This window comes from Cuculus canorus, chromosome 4 (assembly GCF_017976375.1).
Source record: "Cuculus canorus isolate bCucCan1 chromosome 4, bCucCan1.pri, whole genome shotgun sequence".
NCBI classification, from domain to species: domain Eukaryota; kingdom Metazoa; phylum Chordata; class Aves; order Cuculiformes; family Cuculidae; genus Cuculus; species Cuculus canorus.
Window position 1 is genome coordinate 20,756,665 of NC_071404.1, and position 7,647 is coordinate 20,764,311.

General features: G+C 41.6%; 1 protein-coding gene across 1 annotated transcript in view; it reads left to right on the plus strand.

The window, feature by feature from the left end:
- The window catches only part of SMIM20 (small integral membrane protein 20), a 36,918-nt gene extending 30,429 nt beyond the window's left edge, over nucleotides 1-6,489 (plus strand). The window contains exon 5 of the transcript XR_008449609.1: nucleotides 1,064-6,489. The gene's annotated coding sequence lies outside the window, so the exon portion shown is untranslated. The remainder of the gene's footprint in view (nucleotides 1-1,063) is intronic.
- The last annotated feature ends 1,158 nt before the right edge of the window (nucleotides 6,490-7,647 follow it).

Here is a 7,647-nt window from a genome sequence, read left to right on the forward strand (position 1 = left end):
GCCATTTTTCAACTTTATACACCTCAACCAAGTAAAATATTTCAGATAGCTGCACTCCAGCAGATTTTTGTATGTATCCTCTTATTATTCACTTCACTATACCTATATTTTTAGCAATGTGATCACTCACCAGCAGATAAGAGCTCCCTCTGCTTGTGCTTTGAGCTGTGACTTGTTAGCAGAGCACAGAGACCAGCTCATAAACCTGCAGCTGTGGCTTAACACTTCTCTAACGTGGCTACACAGCTTCCAGTCAGCCCTGAGTACCGAAACATCTGTCTGCAATGTACCTTGTAAATAAACCCTATGTGAGTCAGTGTAGTGGCTTCCTAGACAGAGGACTATTAGAGTGCAGTTAAGCAGCACATGGAAGTAGCCTGTTTATGCCACAGATCGCACAGGTTCAAATTAGAAGTCCAGTAGAGCTAAATGAAGTCATGTATGCAGGTGAAGTGAAGAAGATTTTGTTTACAATATTGAACAATAAGGCACACGTGAAGGTAAAACTGCAGGTTGTGAGATGATGGGATTGTAACTTGAGACAAACCTTCAGATATGGATGAGAGAAGATGGTACCGCGCAGGAGAGGAAAACCTCTCCTGACCCTTTCGAGCTGACATGCAAGCAGAATTGCTGGAGAAGGCTCTGATTCATGGTATTTGCCTGTTGTTCTCTCCATGACTCTGTACCATCACTTTGAAAGGTGGGGGTGGGGGACAAAATACAGTGTGAAAGTAGGTGGCACCTGTGGTATTACATTATCTGCCAGCTGCGTGGAGGAAAGACGATGTGCCAGAGAGCAACATGGGTCTGTAGTACAAAACATGCTCATATGAGAGGATGAATCTGAGGGATATGAATCTCTATGCCAATATCTGGCCACATATTGGCTAAGCTCTTACTTCCACGTGAAAGGGGGAAATCCCTGTGTTTGTACATCAGGTCAAAAATCTGTCATTTCTACCCTGCTTTCATTCCCCCTTTGCTAGCATTATGACTAAGAGTCTGTCACTCTGTTGTGTCTCCTGCTTCCTCTGTCTCACGCTTCATTTCTTCTTCCCAGGCATCCCACTGAGGAACCGTGCGGACTCTGCACACCCCTGCCAGAAGCTGCAGTACTCCTTGGGAGCAGGTGCTGTGTCTCTCTTGCCTGCCTGCTCTACACACAGTCACCTGTAAATACCATCTAAACCCTCTCTTGCACCTGCTTAAAACACCTGTGTGCTTGCTAAGGGCTCAGTTTTCCAGAGAGGCACACGTAGCAGCTTTGTCTTGCTCTTGGGAGTCAGATGTTCTCTCACGGTCTCCCTATGTCTCAGAGAGCCAGTCATCCCAAGAGCTGTTATTCTCAAATTGACCCTTTACTGCAGGGTGTCCACTGGGATGACACCTGCCGATCTTTTGCAGGGATGCTGGCCCAGGCACAGTGGACCATGACCACTGGAACGGCTGGTTCCAGCAAGCCATAGTTCACCAGCCACTCCAAAATCACCCTTACCATCCAACAAATTTCTAGCTAAAAGCAAAACCTGAGCTGTCTGCAATGAACTGTACCACTTGCATAGCAATTGCTGCATGTAAGGATATTCACAGAAATAAAAAAAAAGCCATCCTGGTAGCTGTCGACACTTTACAGCAGCTTCAAGAGCTCTTTCTGTTCTCCTCAGCTAAAATGGTGCCAGGATGTTTTTGTTGCCTGATGAGCTCCTGGCAAGAGCTCGTCTTTTGGATACTGCTGATTGTGGTACTGCTTATTGCTGCTGGGCCTGGCAGCCAGCATCCGTCCCACCACCCTAGCCGGGAGCAGGCACCCGGGGGGCACGAAGACAGCAGCAGATTGGGGCATCCGACTCCTTCCTGGGCCACAGCATGGGCCACATGGCTGTGGGGAGCTGGAGACTGCTGTGGCGCTGCTGGGGTAGAGGCTGACAGCACTGGAGGGACTGAAATGGCTTCCCAGGCAAAGTAGGGGAGCCCTGGGGGCTGGCGGGGACCCAAGGGCTGCTTTGGCTTTCCAGCACTACCCTACGCAGCAGCCCTGCTGGCCCCAGCATGTGCAGGTCATGGGCTTGATGATGAACGCACCGCCTGCTTTATGCCAAAGCTGTCCCTGGGTGCCTTCTGCAAGTCATAAACACGAAACTTAAATCAAATACCAGATTTTAATGCTTCTGCAAGAAGAAGGTGTCTGCAAGAGTCTGGCTTTTTTCCTGGATAGCTAGAGATGCCTTAGAAATGCTGATGTCTCTTGGGTGTAGCCGGACAAAATTATCATCTGGCCAGGCAGTAAACAAAACCATTTGTTAAAGGTGAGCACAAAACCTCAGCACCAGCCTGGCCTTCTGACTGTAATCAAAATGCTTATGCCCATTTGAATTAAAGTCTCCCTGCAAACTGGAGCAAGTTTATGCCATTTTTAAATGGAAACTCAAGGAGAACGTCAAGCACTCAGCATCTCAAAAGTATCTAACAGAGAGAAAAACATCTTTCAGCGGGTAAAAGGATCACAATACCAGGGTTAATTTCCAACAGATAAATAGGAGCTGAGAATAACCTGCTGCTTAACAACCACTAAGGAAAAGGTGGCATGATGGGAGAGGCTTCAGTCTATTTTGGAGGCCTTGCTTTTGCCTCCCTGCTCATGGCAATATTCTTTGTTTGTGCAATGTTTTCCACCCAAGCAACAATGCTGTTAAAGAAAAAATGATACTGTTGATGAATTATTTGGTGTTAGCTTTCCAGTCAGAAAAGTGAAAGGAGATGCATTTCTCATACTGAAATGATGTCACTTTGGGAAGGGAATAATGTTTTTGGACTACAAGATAATTAATGTCTGCTACCCCTGAGGGTTTGATTAAACTATCAAGTACCAAGTGACATCTTTGCCACATGACACTTCTTTGGAAACCATAAGAACCAGAACAGCATTTCAGTGTATACTTTGGCTAACGTGGAGCCACTGCTCCTCTCCGGGGCTCAATTTGTCATGACTCCTAGGCGGGGAGGAATCTTTGGTCTCTCGAAATAGGTTATTTCCTTTTTTGGAGAGAAATAAGAAGACACAAGCAAGGGATTAATAAATTTTTGGGTAGGATTCCTGCAGCAAGGCATTGAGATGAATATGAAAAGTGGTAGAACTGAGACCTGGGGCTGTGTTTCTTGGGAGGAATACTTTGCATTTCACAATCAGCACAGAGGGAGAAACTATTATTTTTTTTTTCCTGTAGGTGTTTTAAACACAAATAACTAATGCTGGAACCAATAGTTCCTTGTATTGAAGGAAGTGCCCTCATAAAGAGTGAGGAATACCCATCTGAAATGAGAGAGATGGTGAAGAAAAACAAAGAATAGGCAGCAAAAAGAGGAGGGAAATACAGATGACATAAGAAAGTGACATAAATATGGAAGAAAAGGAGAAAAAGCAATTGTTAGGAAATTAATCAGGGAATTACGCTAACACATTGGAATTACATCAGGTCAGTTCCACAGCCAAATGGGCCTTGCTGTGGTAGATAACACTGTCCTAGCTTCTACCACTTCACTTTTAAAAGGTAAAATCTGTCCTGATCCTCAAACACCTTCAGCCACTCTGTCCGACTTCCTGTAAGTGCTGTGCAAGAAAACCCCATGCGTACATGCTCTGGTAGAGCAGTGAATACAGCAGGTGAAAAAATGGAATGATAATTAAAACTAAATATTAGAATGCTGTTGTAATCCTATCACGGGGCTTGACATGAAATGAATTTTCATTTAAAAATAAGGGGACAATAGTTCGTTTTATGTTCTTAATTCCTATTTTTTCCCCTCCTTTTAAGAAAGACTACCACAAAATTTTATAATGTCCAGCTATCTCCACATACAAAGAACTAATTTCCTGTTCTGTACCTTCATAACTTTTAAGGGCACCACAGTCATGATGCTTTGTTGCTCCCTAAGTTTCCCAGTTGGAGGGAAGTATGTTGAGTAAGTGAAACAATAGACATGAAAATAGTAAAGGAAGAAATATCTCCGTAACTCTGCTAAACCTGTTACATGCCATAGCTGGGTAAGGTGAGCAAAAAAACCCAAACAAAATTAAATTTGAAATCTTTTGTGGGATTTTGTTTTTAAACTTTTTGTGAAAAGATTAGAATTTTCTTTTTTTTTCCCAGTCCCTAAGTGTGTTTTAGATGAAACTCAGTTTTTAGGATCCAGACCTTCTACTGGCCGTAACGTTTGGTTACAGGCTTGGATTCCTCAAACTGTTTCATTCATCTATGTCAGCCAAAATGCCAGAGAAACAATTTGGGCATGCAGGCCCAAACAGGAAGCTTTTAAAGTGTTGCCCCATCATTCAGAAACTGAAGGATTTATTTCCTTCTTTTTCACATGCTGCAGCAGAAATTGTCTCCAATTTCAATGATCTTGAGTAAAAATAATTTTGCTGGCACAATGTGGAGAACAGAAAATATGAAATAAAAGGTGTTGAGTCAAAAGCTATAGTCAACTGACCAAGTTTTTATAAAATTGTCCCTAGTATTCTCAACTTTTATTTGTTTTATTAAATAATTATGTAAGATGATACCTCTTGTTTTATTTGTTCTAAGGATTTGTGTATTTCTTAGCTTGCTAGGCTAGGGCATGGGATTGGAAAATCTCATGAAATCTCTCATGGCTTCAAGAAAGGAAGTAATTTTTTTCTGGAGTAAATTTCCATGCTTGATAGAAAGTATTTATATATTCTCTACCTAAGTGAACTTTTTTGTGTTGAAAAAGAAATGAAATAACTGTTGTGGCTTTGGCTAGAGATGTGAACTCATACTATTAGTCCGAGGAGCAATAGTGAACAAGAGCCATCTTTATTCAGTTGTCTGTGTACTTTATGTCCCTGCGCCAGTCCCTTTGCCACTATATTGCGTTATTCTCTAGCAACCTGTTTCATACTTCTTGGAACACCTCCCTGAAGCAACAGTGTGTGCTAGGTCATGGAAGACTTCAGGAAATACAATAAAGTTTGAAGTCCTACCATTTTCTGGGGGTAGACTGAGTATAATAAAATTTCTGGAGTTTTTTCACTAAAAAAAGGCTAAACCTCAAGTTCAGTGTTGACAGAAGAAGTTGCTGCTAAAGTTCTTGCAAGATAGCTGTGATTGAAGGAAGTTTTTATGCAGTACCTGTGAAGACTCAGCAATACAACGGAGGAAGCGATGGCACCACTTTGGTAGCAATGGAGTTCTAAGTCATCCAAAGAACAAGAAGACACTTGTAGCACCTGCAGAAGGAAAAATTAAAGCTCACCTGAGGAAGCACACCTTTTCACTTTCTCTTACAACTGCTCTCAGATAGGAGTGAGTTGTTTGGGGGCTTTGAAGAGTAATTTGGATTCAAGACATCGAATATACAGGGATTTGTTTAGGTACTTGCATGGCAGACTAGTCCTGTTATCGCTGTGAGCAAGTTGTCATGGCTTTTCATAAAGAAAAGAGAGTGATGGTTTGTTTTGTGGAGACTTATTTCTATTCACTGTTAAGGATGAACTGTTAAGCTAAGGATGGCAATTCCCACCTCTGGGTATCTTACCAACAGGAGGAAGAATGTGACAATATGCAAAGCTTTGTAGGAGTCCCTGTGATCATCTCTTGGCAGCCTGTTAGAGACCATTTTGAATTATTAGAATTCTTGAAGTATGAAGGAATTATTTGAGGTAGTGAGATTTCACTTTTGTACTTTGCCTGTGAAATGTATGCCTACCTTAGTAAAGCAGAAGTGAAATGCATGTTGCCGAAGTTTTTAAGAGCTCTGAATTTTACAGAATCAAACAGATGCTTGTTCTGCACGTATGGTAGACCTGAGGTGTGTCTGTGTGTCTGCTTTTGCACTACAGAAAACATTCCCAGACTTCACAAACAGAGACAATCACCTGGTCAATAATATTCTCAGCAGAAGGCAGACGGTGGGATCTGACACTGTACAGTCTAGTTGCTATGAACTGTTACTGCTGGCGACTGCGTATGTGGGATTTATAGGTGAACGTCCTCCCCACAGCTTTGGGGATTAATTCTTCTCATGCTTTATTAATAAACTGTCTTAGTTTTGCCGAAATAATTTACAGCAGTATGGATTGTTATTATTGGTACATTGAAGAACATGCAGACTTTTGAAAAGGACCTTCATCTTTTAGTAAGTGATAAAGAAGGGAATGTATGTAGAGCTGGAGTGGAAAGTAAGGCTACAAAGTATTGCATGTCTGGCTTTTGTTTTGTTATTTTTGTGACTCTTGTTGAGCTCTTTGCTGAAATATTTCCTACTAGACACTTAAATGGAAGCACTCTGGTCTAAACGGACATAGTATCTGAGTGGATCTGGCAGTTCCTATGTTAAATGTTAAGCTATTTCTAGAATATACAAATAAAGGAGCAGATATATTATAGATTATGGAATGCAATTAAAAGGATATAAATTTCTTTCTTGTAATCCTTTATAGTCATGAAGTGAAGGTACAGATATTCACAAACTTAATAGTTTATTTAATTCTGATTTGTACTTATATTGGAAAGACAAGTTGCTAGGTCAGCATTCTAATAATGCCCCCCCACCCCCCACCCCATCTGTTGATAATTCTTGATTGTGTTGCCTTTAGAAGCTTTTATTCTTTATTCTCACAATCTGGAAATTGTTTTCAGTTTCTAGACTTTGGTCTCAGATCATCTTGTTTCTGTGCAGTGGTACCTTGCTTTGATTTGTTCGTCAGACTGATAGGTTACATCAAAGTTCCCCTTGCATGGCATCTCACCGCTGCCCTGGTGTGTCCATATTCTTGGAGTGACCATCACGTTGGAATATAAGCATAAGTGAAGCTTTTGTGCCTTGCATATTGAAATACTAAAGAATATCCTGAAGAAACCGTTTCAGCTCCTTTTTGTAAAGTTCAGTGATCCTAGCCAGCCATGTCCTACTCAGACTAGACTTAGATCATAAGATACCATAAGACTAGATTTTTCAGTTGACTTGAAGACGCTTATGTTGGTACTTCATTTTTAAACAGTTTGGTTTAGTCTATTTTTGCTTTATTAGTATGTCACAACAAAATATACAAAGTGTTCATCAGAGAGCAACCAGAAACCAGGGACAGAGGGTCAGGAAGAACAGATGTGCCTTAGTAGATGCAGGTTAGAAGTTCATTCAAGTGGGAGGCAAAATACTCATGTATCTCAATAGGAGAGAGCAAAATAGGGAAGGGGCAGCAAGTCATACATGTCTCCAGAATGCCTTGCATCTATAGGATGCATCTCTTTCTGAAAGGTGGGGTTTCTGCTATTCTAAATTTCCAAAAGGCACAGAATGTGTTAATCTGAAACATGAAACCAGGCCCAAGGTCCTAAGCCACACTAAAATAGCAGCGTTGTTTCATTTTCCAGCTGAGTAATTGCTCCTTGGAGCTAGGGAGAAGGAGGGGCTTCGAATTTCAGTTAGAAATTACTTCCCACACACACACCTCCACATTTTTTAAAGACTTCCCATGCAATGAAGTCAGTGCTTAATTCTGAGGAGCACACAAATGGTGGTTAGTATCCAGTATGCAAGAGGAATACCTCTTCAGAATTGCTGGGGGACTATGTAAAAGAGAATGGAAAGGGGAGAAGCCAGTTTACATTCCAGGTTGTCACA